Source organism: Trichechus manatus, unplaced genomic scaffold (assembly GCF_000243295.1).
Source record: "Trichechus manatus latirostris isolate Lorelei unplaced genomic scaffold, TriManLat1.0 scaffold00037, whole genome shotgun sequence".
NCBI classification, from domain to species: domain Eukaryota; kingdom Metazoa; phylum Chordata; class Mammalia; order Sirenia; family Trichechidae; genus Trichechus; species Trichechus manatus.
Window position 1 is genome coordinate 2026380 of NW_004443973.1, and position 13515 is coordinate 2039894.

Genomic DNA, 13515 nt, shown 5'->3' on the forward strand with positions numbered 1-13515 from the left:
AGAATGCAGAACATTTTCTTAATAAGCTTTGTTATGCAAATTGACCTAGATGTCCCCTGAAAGCATGGTCCCCAGACTCCTACCCCTGCTACTCTGTCCCTCAAAGTATTTGATTGTATTCAGGAAACTTCTTAGCTTTGGTTTAGTCCAGTTGTGCCGACTTCCTCTGTAGCGAGTGCTGTTCTTCCCTTCACCTAAGATAATTCTTATCTACTATCTAGTTAGTAAATAACTCTCCCCCTCCCTCCGTCAAAGAATGTTTTCTTCTGTGTTTAAACCTTTTCTTGAGTTCTTATAATAGTGGTCTTACTCAATATCACATGGCTATGATTTAAAGGAAAAACAAAAACAAAAAAACAAGTGGACACTGAAGCACATCAGCAAAGTCCAATATTAAAGTCACATTCCTTCTTACGGGCTATGATTAGGAATCTGATTAGATACTAAAATAAAACTTCATACAAACGTTGAAATATTTAGCTCAAAGGACCTCTATAGAAGCATCTGTCCTCAAAGTCATTCCAGTTTGAGACTCAATTTCAGAATGAGGCATACCAAATGTTTACAAAAGATAAAAGGTGAAGAGGGACTGTAAAATTCCCCACATACTCTGAACCTGAAAAAACAAATCTAGACTTTGTTTTTATTATTTTTCTTTAAACAATTGCCAAAAATGGAATCAAAGATGAATAGAAGGCACAACAGTTTTGCTCTGTTTTTTTTGTTATTTGGATTTGGGGGATTTTTGTTTTTTTTTTTTTACAAATACGAATTAAACAAGGAAAAACTCTACTTCAAAAAAATTTAACACTTTAAGAGAAAAGCATATCGGTTGCATTCTAGACAGTTAAAACCTAAAACAATTTAAATTTCAATGGTAAAACACTGTAGGTTTTGAAATTGTTTTGTGGTATCAAAAGAAAAAAACTCTGAGACTTTTTATTTAGTTTTAAACCATACCAGCAAGAATCAAATTGTCGATTTTTCCAAATGGCAATTTCTCCACAGTAGAAAGTAGTCCTGACTCTCAAAAGAAGAAATAATTTCAGTTTTTCTTGCCTTCAAAATATTTTTATCAAATCCTGTATTTCTTACAGGCTTTCGAAACATGTAGAAAATAAGTATAAGAAATATTCCAATGAATGAAACATATCAAATGTCAGTAATAAGCAAGACACATTCCTTTGGGGAAATTGCTGTTAATAAAAAAAAAAAAAAATCCAGTCTGTATATGCAAAGTAAGCAAGGAAGGCTAGTCTTTTTTTTCTTTAAAAATCTGTTTTCCTAAAATATCATTCCACAAGATTGGAAGTGAAAAGCTAAAAGATCAGGAGAGGAAAGGGAGGGGAAGGTCGCACACACCATTAACACAAAAAGGAGTAAAAGTGTACAAACTTATGCAGTTTATAATAGACTAGGGTCATACTCCAACATACCAAAGGCTGGTTGAAGAAATTCACCCTTGTGCAGGAGCTAGGGTTTGTACTGCTGCGTGACGACCAGTGAAGAGGAATTCACCGCCTGGGAGCAATGCCCCTTCCCACTCCAAATCCTGGTTCTGTTTGCATTTTTAATCACGTCTTTGGTTAGGAATATTTCTTTAAGAACAGCCTTTTTGCCAACTATAGAAATACATGGTTTTTTATATATAGTTTAAAAACATGGTCTACAATATTAGGGATATCTAAGATCTAATCATGGGGCAGTGGTGGTTCAGGCGTAGAATTCTCACCTTCCATGCAGAAGGCTCGAGTTTAATTCCCAGCCAACGCACCTCAAGTGCACTACCACTTGTCTGTCAGTGGAGTCTTTCATGTTGTTATGATGCTGAACAGGTTTCAGTGAATCTTCCAGACTAAGATGGACTAGGAAGAAAGGCCTGGTAATCTCTTTCCAAAAATCAGCCAATGAAAACCTTATAGATCACAATAGTCTGATCTACAACTGATCATGGGGATGGTGCACCATTGGGCAGCATTTCCTTCCATTGTGCATAGACTTATCATAGGTCAAGGGCCAACTCAATGGCAGTTTACAACAACAAGGTCCAATCTAAAATTTGCCTCTTACCTACTATGTAACATAGGGAATATGACCTAACCTCTTTAAACATAATTTATCATCTCTAAAGTGGGAAAATAATACTTAATTTCTTGGGTCTTTGGGAGGAGTAAATGAGATAATACATGTAACATTTACTGAGTGAATACTATGCACCATGTATATACAAATTCTTTATCTATATTAACTTTTCTAATCCTCACAACAATCCTATTAGGTAGGTACTATTCTTCGCCGTATTTTTTTAGATAAAGAAAATAGATCAAAGAATGATGAAGTAATTTAAGTAAAGAGCCCAAAGACTGGGTTAGGAATTCGGGAAACTGAGTCAAGCTTAAGTTCTGGCTCAAGCGCTTGGTTATTCTGCCTCTTCTGACATATACACACAAATACCGATTTCTAGAGGCCAAAGCAGAGGAAGTATTGAGAAGCAGTCATATCCTGGATATATTTGGGAGACAGAACCAACAATATTTGATGACAAATTAGATATGGGGTGTAAGAGGAATAAGGAAGTCACATATACTCCAAAGTTTTTTGCTCAGGATAACTGAAACAATGGAGATAACATCAACAAAGATGGGGAAGTCTTAGATGCAGAAAGTTTTAGAGGGAAGATCAGGAGTTGAATTTTGGACATGTTAAATGTGAGATACCTATTGTATATCCAAGTGGAGATGTATAGGCAGATGGATACACATGTCTGGAATTCAGGAGTGCATTCTGGGCTCAGGTATAAATGTGGGAGTCATCACTGCGTAGATAGTAGTTAAAGCCATAAGACTGGGGGATCATCCAGAGAATGAGTGAGTATAAAGGAAAAGATGTTCAAGGGCTGAATACTGGAGCACTCCAACACCAAGGGGCCAAGGAGGAGAGAATGACCCAACAGAGGAAGTTGTCCAGGAGTAACATATGAAGTAGGAAGAAAATCATATAAGTGTGGGTGCCTTCAAACCAAGTAAAGAAAGAGTATAATTATGGATGGAGCAATCAACTGTGTCAAAAGATATTGATAGGTCAAGTAAAATGAGGACTGAGAACTGACCCTTGGATTTAGCAATAATCAGATCCTTCATGACCTAGACAAAAGCAGTTTTGGTGGAGTGATAGAGGATGGAAGCCTGGTTGGAATGGGGTTAAGAATGAGTGAGAAGAAAACAAATGGAGACAGTAAATGTAGCCAATGCTTTCTAGGATTTTGCTACAAGGGAGAAGAGAGAAATTGGTTTATTAGCTAATAGGAAGAGTGGGTCAAAAGATTTTTCTACTTTATTGAGGTATAATTGACATACAATAAACCACACATATTAAAAGTGTATAATTTTGTCAATTTTGGCATATAGTATGAAACCATATCACCATAATCAAAATTAACATTTCCATCACAAGAGAATTTTTTCTAAACCAGGAAAAAAATAGTATGTTTGTGTACAAATAAGTATGATCCCCCCTGGAGGAGGCAACTGGTGATGTAGGCAACAGCAAAGAGAATTTCAGGAGCAATATTCCTGACTAGGGGTGGGAATGGATATTTTGCATAATTGGAGAGACTGCTGTTGGAGAGGAACACAAATAGTTCACCTATCATAATAGGCAAGAAGGCAGGCCATATAAGGGAGCAGATGCTGTTAGGTGGGAAGACCTCGTGGTGAGAATCTGTGGGAGTTGTCCTCTGATGGCTTCTCTTTTCTCAATGCAGGAAGCAAGTTCATCAGATAAGAGTGAGGACGGGAGGATGTGCTCTTTGCGGGAACTGCTGTAGTCAGTTCTTCCAAAGAATTGCCAGAACATTTTTTCTTTGGAACAAATCAAATTACATCACTCCCCTGACCAAAACCTTTGGTGACTTCTCATCATCCTAATTACATCACTCCCCTGACCAAAACCTTTGGTGACCTCTTATCATCCTAAGATTAAATTCAAACTCATTATAGCCTTTAAGATCCTGCATGATTAGGTTCTGTCTCCTTCTGACCTCATATCCTTCCAACACTCCCCTTACTTGCTTACCTACTTTTTTTTTTTTTTACACAGCAGGCCTTGTACAATCTCAGGATGTTGTCCCCCTCTGTTCTCCCTACTGGGTTCTTCTTCCTCTGAGGGACCCAAGTGGCAGTTTCTTCATTATCTTTAAGCAGTCAGGTCTCTGCTCACATGCCACAATTTCAGAGGAGGCTTCCTTGACTTCCCCAACTGAAATATCCCATGCTGCTTTCCCTTACTTTAGAGCACCTACCACTCCCTGGGGTTATATTATATTTATTTGTTTATGGACTATGGTCTGTCTCTCCACTGGTTACTAGTTGCTGTCCGGTCAATTCTGACTCAGGGCGACCTGAGTAGAACTGTGCTCTATAGTGTTTTCAATGGCTAATTTTTCAGAAGTAGATTGTCAGGCCTTTCTTCCCAGGTGCCTCTGGGTGGACTTGAGCGTTCATCCTTTCAGTTAGCAGCTGAGCATGTGAACTGCTTGTACCACCCAGGGGACTCCTTTCATATTATTAAAAAGACAGTTGCTGTTGAGTCGATTCTGACACATGGTGATCCCATGCGTGTCAAAGTAGAACTGTGCTCCATAGGATTTTCAATGGTTGTTTTTTTGAAGTAGATCACCAGGCCTTTCTTCCAAGGTATTCCTGGGTGGACTTGAACCTCCAGCCTTTCAGTTAGCAGCTCAGCACGTTAATCATTTGTACCACCCAGGGACATCACTAGAATGTTAGCAGCATAAAATCAGAGACAACATATTATCTGCTTCATTGACTGTTTAGCAGAGCTTAGAACAGTGCCTGAAATTATAGATGCCCCATACATTTTAACTGAATGAATGACTTTGACTTCACTTTTGTTAAAATTTACTTCCTATTCAAAGCATGAATAATTTTCAAACTTAGTCCAGTTTTTTTCAGACCGAAGAACTTCTGCCCAATCAATTTAGGCCACATATCCTGTGATAAATAGAAAAGCATAGAGTGTTTTTGGAGTGGAGTCAGTTCGTTCTTCGCAGTCTTCTGTACTATATTAGTTACAATCTAGACTCACTTAGCAATTATGAGTCCAAAATTCACTTACTGGCAAGAAAACATGCAGTAAATCTTAAGGATGGAAATAAAAAAATGGTACATTCCCCAGCGTGTAATGTTGCTCTGATCACCAAACAAAGTTAATTAATCCCACTGGTACATGGCTCACCATGTAAGTAATGTAAATGGATTTGATTAAGTACATTGGTCTTCTCAGTGTTTCTCCTGTTACTTAAAATTCCCTTTTATTGGAAAGTGCTAATCCTAATGAGTTGATAGTTATGTCCTGTCTCAAAATCTGCTGGGTTCACTCCATATCCCGAGGCTATTTTCCTTCCCTTTTCTCTGTGGAGGGCCTCAGCTCAGTTTGCTTCTCCTTTCTCAGCTTGCTGGCCGCTAGTAAGCTTCTGAATGATGAGATTGTTCCACTTTTCATCTTCTGCCTGACCCAAGGACGTGCAGTTCACCCTCTGAGCCTTGCCATGGTGTTGCTCTGACCCTGCTTTTCAGTTCAGCTTTCCCATTGTTCTCTTAGGCACTCCTGCTCACTGGCAGTTAGTTTTACTCTCTGACCATCCCTTTAAACAATAGCAATTCATTGTATTGCCATGGGGCTCACTGACCTACTTTCTTCTTTGTTTTGCTGCCCTGAAGTTGGTCTGTTTCACTTGTCTCCCACATGTAAAAATCACAATCTGTCTTCTTCTTACATAAATCTTTAACAAATCTCCTTGGATGAACTAATATCATTTCTTTTGCTCTTTTTTTTCCCTTGATTTTGATTTTATTAGGAATATCTATGCAAAGCAGCAATTTATTGCTTAAATTTCACAGAGTAACAATCTCATTAGTTTACATGAAGGAGAAAAAATACTAATAAAAATATGTGATTAAAAATGCTAATTTTCTGTTATTTCCAGCCTATACTATCCAAGTGTAATAACTAGCAAAAAAGTGTTTACTTACCTGGTGTACTTAGGTCTCAACATGTGAGTGTCACTTACTGGGGAATATTTTTTTTAATACCAAAGTCCAAATTCCCTCATTTCTCTGAGATTATAAGCTAATTGCTCTAAAATCATGCCTTTCGAATTTCCAAATACCTCCATTTAAAGGAAAAACAATCAATACACATACATCACATTCAATTTGCAAAAATTACGATCATCTTTATATTAGAAAACTTATAAAATATATTGATAAAAATTAATGTAAATATTATCCAAAACCAATATTGAATTTCATTTACACCCACAGTTTCAGAAGAAGAGTTGTCCTGAAGTATGCTTATGACTTGTTAACCCCAAATGATTTAAAATTATTTCAATTTATTCACTAAACTTATTGTTCATCTAGTCTACTAATCTTGACTTGATAGTTACTCTTACTTCTCCCTCAAATAATAGAAATTATTCTGAGAAAAATAAATTAAATTGCTAAGGTAACCAATCGGATTTTCAGGGAAAAAATGAGATCACTGAAAATAAACAGGGGCAGGAAGGGACAGGAAAGCTGGTAATAGGGAACCCAAAGTTGAGACGGGAGAGTGTTGGCATGTTGTGGGGCTGGTAATTAACGTCACAAAACAATATGTGTACTAGTTATTTAATGAGAAGCTAGCTTGTTCTGTAAACCTTCATCTGAAGTACAATAATAAGATAAAATTATAAAAAAAAAAGAAAATAAACAGAACTGTTATCTCTGGTTTGATGCACTTACTAGAAATAGTCTCCAATTCACTAACACAAGGGAATAGGGCTCTCACAAAAAATACCAGAAGAGCCATTTGGCTAGGGCCTCTTGTGCAAAAGTAGCCATGAATTTAGGCTGTTGATGTTATCTCCAAATGAGGTCACATATACAATAACAGATAGATTTATTGACAATATTTAAAAAAAATGTTTCTCATACAGCTTCACAAAAGCATTCCATTACTGGACCGTACTAGCTGGATTGCATGATGAATTAGTCTTTTTTCTTTTTTTAAATAAATCCCATAATTACAAATAGTTCAATTATCTCATATTGTAATTTTTGTTGTCTTAATTTGTTAACTAAAAATATTGACAATACCGTAGTTTTTGCAATCCTGTTTTGACATTTCTTCATTTGTTAATACAGTCAACTTCAAAAAAGGTAAGTGGTCCAGACCCCTCTCCCTTCATCAATAATTCAATAAGCTCTGTCTTAATGACCTAATTCCAGGCAGCAAGATCATGAGGGAAGGATTGTGATTGGCCCAGCACTGGTCAGGTGCCATCTATACCAATACACATAGAAGGTGTACAACCTGTCTTCCTTCTCTATTCCCTTGTAGTCTTCCTTCTCACATAACTTTTGACCTACAGAGCTGCCTTTCCTTAAGCAGCTACAGTGTTATGAAAAAAATGCTTATGATACTTTAAGGCTGAAAGAACATTAAAAGGCAGTCTAGCTTCCTCCACACACACACACAGACACACACACACACCCACTACCACCTAATACAGATGGGAAAATCAAGGCCTGTCTTCTAAAGTCACACAGCAAGTAGCAGTTACTCAATTTAGCACTAAAGTTTTTGAACTTTTATTCTAATATTCTCTGCACTGTACCACACCAGACACAGCAAGTGAATAAACTGTGGGTACCTGGGAATTTCAGCAGAGTTCTTTTTCCTGCCCTTCTCTTACTCAATTATGACCTGGTTGTCTGATGCCAGTGCCAAAAACAGTTACCATTAAGCGGCAAAATGTATTCCATGTTACCTGGAATCTGGGCCCTGAGAGTTTGGAGACATTGAAATGGACTGCTACTATTATAATGTAGGATATTATGGATTCTGCTTTTGAAAACTGGACTGAAAATAAAATATCGTAGGTAGCATTGTTTCTAGGTGTTCCTAGATCCAAACTCCTCATAAATCTACTTTTGGAACATGGCCTTTTTCTATAATTGGAGGCTGTCTGTTCCAAAAACTCACCAATGGTATTACCAGAATATAATTTGAAGTGAGTGGAAATAAGAGGCAAATGTTCTAAGTTTCTACAGAAGATTTGTGCATTTCTCGAGAGCTAACGTTTCTTTCAGATATTTCTGATTTGTTCTTTATACTGGATATCTGTTATTTACACTTTTCGACAATATTCCTGCCCTACCCTTCTTATGGAGTCTCTGAGTGGTGCAAACAGTTAACATGCTAGGCTGCTAACCAAAAGGTTGGTGGTTCGAGTCCATCCAGAGATGCCTTGGAAGAAAGGCCTGGAGATCTATTTCTGAAAAACAAGACACCGAAAACCCTACAGATCACAGCTCTACTCTGACACACGTGGGGTCACCATGAGTTGGAGTCAACTCAGTGGCAACTGGTTATAGGGAATGACTGTTCTTATGGGGAATGACTGGTCTTTCTACTCCCCTTCCTTCAGGAACCACTCTTCTCCCTACTTTAAACATGAGATTGAGAAGAACACTGTCCAGTTCTTATATTACCTTGTCCTCTGGCCACTGTGCTGGGGCCAGGTACCTAAACAGTGCTGGGCCAATCACAATCCTTCCGCCATGATCTTGCTGTCTTGAATCAGGTTATCAAGACAGAGTTTGTTGAATTGTAGATGGTGTGGCAGGATAAAGTTGGCAGGCAAGAAGACGGAAATGAGAGAAATGCCAGCCTTTGATTTCCTTTCTTTCCTGAGGCTCAGCTGCTTCCTTTCTTTACTAGTCATTTATGTTCCTCTTTAACAACATGAAGTAACCAAGTAATCTTTCAATAATGTCCCTTTTGTCTAATTAGATTTGTTTTTTGACACATGAAACCCAAAGTGTCCTGACTAATGCATTCTCCCTGTCATATCTTCCTTGTATTTCCTTTTGAGATAGAAAATGGGAAAGGAAAATGAAAGGCAACTGGGTTTTTCTTCCCTTTTCTTTTTTCCGTACCTCCAACTGAATGAAACCTATGAGAAGCCAAGCTGAGAATCAGACAAAGATGGGAGGTATGTCACTGTATCTCAGAAGTGTCATTCAAATTACATGTAAACTTTAGACTTGTTACTTGAAGTAAAGTCATACAGAATATTCAAGCCAAACCAAACCTATTGCCGTCAAGTCGATTCTGACTCATAGTGACCCTATAAGACAGAGTAGAACTGCCCCATTGGGTTTCCAAGGCTGTAAATCTTTACGGAAGTAGACTACTACATCTTTCTCCCGTGGAGCGACTGGTGGCTTCAAACCACCAACCTTTTGGATAGCAGTCAAGCGCTTAATCACTACACCACCAGGGCTCCTTAAAGAATATTTAGGATATTTTTTAAAAATTAGTAATTATTTTAAGTTCTGGGTTGAATAGTGTCCCCCAAAACTTCATGTCTACCTGAAATCTCAGCATGTGACCTTATTTGAAAATAGTGTCCCCACAGATGTAATTAGTTATGATGAGGTCTTACTGAGTTAGGATGGGCTCTAAATCCAGTCATCTTGCATTAAGAAAAGGACAGACGCACAGAGAGATGTACTCAGAGAAGACAATGTAACCGTGGAGGCAGAGATTGTAGTGATGCAGTTACAAGCCAAGAGACACTAAGGATTGCCAGCAACCAACAGAAGCTAGGAGAGAGGAATGGAACAGTCTCCCTCGGAGTCTCCAGAAGGAACCAACCCTACCCACACCTTGATTTCTGACTTCCGGCCTCCCGAATGGCAAGAGAATAAATTTCTACTTGTTTAAGTCACTCAGGTTATTGAATTTTGTTATTACATCCCTAGAAAACTAATACATCTCCTTAAAGGCAAGGCATCTTTTGAAGGATGAATATCATAGACTTCCAGGTCATAGGTCAAAATCACCACAACTGATGTCATGTCTTCCCTGGTTCCTGAGACAGTGATTTTAAGGCTACTATGAAACCTAAGCATTTATGTTCAGTTCTCATAGTGTCACTGTAATTATGTCAATAAACTGAGGGGAAAACATCAGAAACTGACACACGATATCATAACACACTAAAAGCAATCTCCTGAAGACTCTAGTAAAATACAGCAAAGAAAAGAAATTAATCTTCAAATAAATTAGCTCTTGAGCTTCATCCTTATTCTTTCAACTTGGCTTTGAAAATACAAGTAACTAAATCCATGATTCTTGATGCCATACATTTTGTTATACATGTATGGTTTCCCACTCACCTGAATTATTTTTCCATTAAGAGCACAGCCAATTCTAGGTAAAAGTCAGATTTGTTTTATTTTAAGCATAGCTTACCCCAGCCTCCCCATGGGACATCCAAGCTATCTTGGGAAAGGAGATTACTTTGGAAGTTTCACCCTCTTTCTTTTGCATCTTCTTCCTATATTATCAATATTTACAGTTAGCACTAGCCTAACTTAAGTAGGGCTCCCTTACTGCTGCTCCTGTTAATTTCCTGATCCTAATTTTATCATCTTGTTTAATAACAGTAACACCTTGCATTATTTTAGGACTTTTCAATTTTTCAAGGCAAAACTATTCAATGATATCTGTCCTTAGCATAACACTGTAATGTGGGAAAGGCTGCTGCTATTATACTCATTTCACAGTTGGAGAAACTGTGGTAGCCAATAATTAAATGAGTTACCCAAGATCCCTTGCCAAGTCAGTTCCAGAACTAACATTAGAACTAAAAGTTCCTGAATTCTAATCTAGTCTCTTTCCCACTATGATGTCTAATTCCTCATTCTCTTAAGGCTGGGATCTCATTCTTCCAGTCACAGACTATTCCTAATTGGGCATCTTCCCCCATCCCTTGTAATGTAATATGATGAAAGTTTTAACAGGTTTTTTTTTCCACCTCAAGAATATGGCTTCCTTTCTTATACCTCAGATGAAGAGTTTGAATAATGGCCATTTTAGTTGTATGTCAAGAGAGACCATGACAGGTGGGGATGATTCAGAATATTAAGACTTTGTACTACTCCTTACATCATAATGTTTAGATAGCCCCCTGTTCTGAGCTTATTTGTAGGACTGATGCTACTTAGGAATGAGGCAGGCATTTTCTAGGAAAGCACTAATTTCTAATATTCTGAAGTACTTTGCCTATAAATTATGGAAATGTTCCAGAAAGTCTAACATTTTCTGAACTACTTCCTGAATCAAGTAGTATTGCAAAATTGCAAGTGTCCTTAGTCCTGATTTTTTTTTCATGAACATATGATCTCCAAAACAATGTAAGGAGACAGATCACATCTGTTGAGGAGGTCAATTACAAGAATCAAATTTTTCATGTTTTTTTCCCCCCCAGCAAAGTTCTTTTAGAGACCTTATGATGATCTCCCAATTATTTTTAGATATTTGTTCTTAGGTTAATAGTATGTACACAAACAACTGTAGATTAGTTTGTGTTGGAACAGAACAGCTTGTACTTTTTACATACCAAATGTCATCATAAGAAGCCACATCCATCATATTAGAAAAAAATCCAAAATTAATGAGGATTTTTAAAAAAAATTCCATTACTCAAGAAGTCTCAGCAGAGGTTGGGTGCCAAAAATACATTTGTAAGGTGTTTGGAACTGAATCTATGTGGGAAAGACCCACATTTGCTGAGCAAATGCTTTTGTAAGCTTACTTATAGTAGAGACTGGTACTCTGGGACCCACGTTATCAACTGGCATCTAGGATTCTAAGAAAACAGTAGCGCTGTTAGGCATGTGAAAGAAAAGACACACTCTTAATTTTGGAAAAAAGGAGGAAAGGAATCTACAAGGACTGAGCAGCATCTGAGGGAACGCGAAAGGAAAGGAGGACATCCGTTCGGCGTGGGAGGCTGAAGAGACCTAAAAGAGAGACTCTTCATGAAAAATGTAAGAAAATTTACCTTGGAGTGTATGACATTAAACTCTCTCTTCAGCTTAATCCTGTGAAATTACTGTGAAATTGTCAATAAATTCTACATTGTTCACTTACACCTGTGTGCAATAAATTTATCTGGGGAAGCTAAAAGAGAAACAGGAAGGAGCACAATCTGAGTTTCATGAGAATCACTCAGGGAAGCCTACAATATCTATTAGACCCATAAAGATCCCGAAATGCAGAACCAACAAGTCCATTTCAAGCATACAAATTAACTCTGGCTTTGTTTCTGTGACAAAATACATTTCAAATTACAATGGGAGGTGCCAGAAACAATTTCTTCAAATCTCATTGGTTCCATGGAAAGAGTAAAAGGGTGGACCAGACACTATTAATCCTAGTAGTAAACTGGTATTTATTCCCACATCAGTTTACTCAGAACTGGCAGGGGTAGGGAGGGGCAGGATGGTAATAGGATTCTCGGTCCTTTATTCTATGTATTTTTAATTATTAGGTTTCCTATAATTTACTTTAAAACATCAGAATAGAGAATGTGATATGTGTGAGGGCAGGTGTGCGTGAGTGAGTGTGTGTTTTCACCTTATCTATCCCTTAAAGGGTGACTGGTTACTATCTCAATTATACTATTAAGACTAACACCCTAAGAATGGTTAGTTAGCATTTGACAAACTTTAATGGGAAACCTCCTTCAGAAAAGCACCACTTTTAACTCCAATAAATATCAGAAAGCATATTGATTATCATATTGTGTAATAGAAATAGTTTTTATTGGGGGAAATGAGAGGTGTTCAAGAGATGCCTATTAGCTAGAAATATTGAATGAGCAACTTTGCGCTTGCATGAACAGGGTTTAAAAATCTGGTAATCCTTGCAGCATATCTTCTTCTGAATGAAACCTAGTCTTAGGATGCCAATCTGTTCTGTGTGCAGCCTTTGTCACCTGATTATGACTAGAAGTTTAATTAATGTTGCCAGCAGAAAATGGTCACATCTGCCTTGCTTTCATGGAAGTTGCTTGTCGGAGAACTTGAAAGGACAGAAGGCTGAGATGTATTGAGATTTCAGAACAAAATCATATGATTTTGAGGGAGGGAACTGCTTGCTAATAAATGTTTGCACGTATGGCAAAATCAAAACAGGAATCAGAGTTGTAAGGAAAGAGACCTATAGCCTTCACTCTAAACTATTAGGAGCTGCCAATGGAGTCAGCCATGCTCATTATCTGGAGGAAAGGAATCCTAATAAAAGGAATGGAAAGTAGAGATACATAGATGCTGGAGGTAGCTTGACATTTAAGGAACAGGAAGATGGCCACTGAAGAGAAAATAGGAATTTATTTGAAGTAAAGAGTTAGAGTTGTAAAGCGAGATCAGAGGAATATGATATGTAGGGACTGATTAGCCAAGGTGAGATGTTTAATCTATTTCTGAAAATTTGGTAAATGTAACAAGTAAGTGAATTACATAGTATTATAGAAGGCAATCCGTGCTACAGAGAAAAGAAAAAGTACCACAGGCTAAAGTGGTGTTGGGAGTGCTAATGGTCATGGGGAAGATTTCCACACACATCTCCAACTCCAGTTTCCTCAGAGATCTGCCT

At 37.7% G+C, this 13515-nt stretch overlaps 1 protein-coding gene across 2 annotated transcripts in view; it reads right to left on the minus strand.

The window, feature by feature from the left end:
• Positions 1 to 13515, minus strand: part of PPP1R1C (protein phosphatase 1 regulatory inhibitor subunit 1C) — a 156094-nt gene that overhangs the window by 10325 nt on the left and 132254 nt on the right. The window lies entirely within an intron of this gene.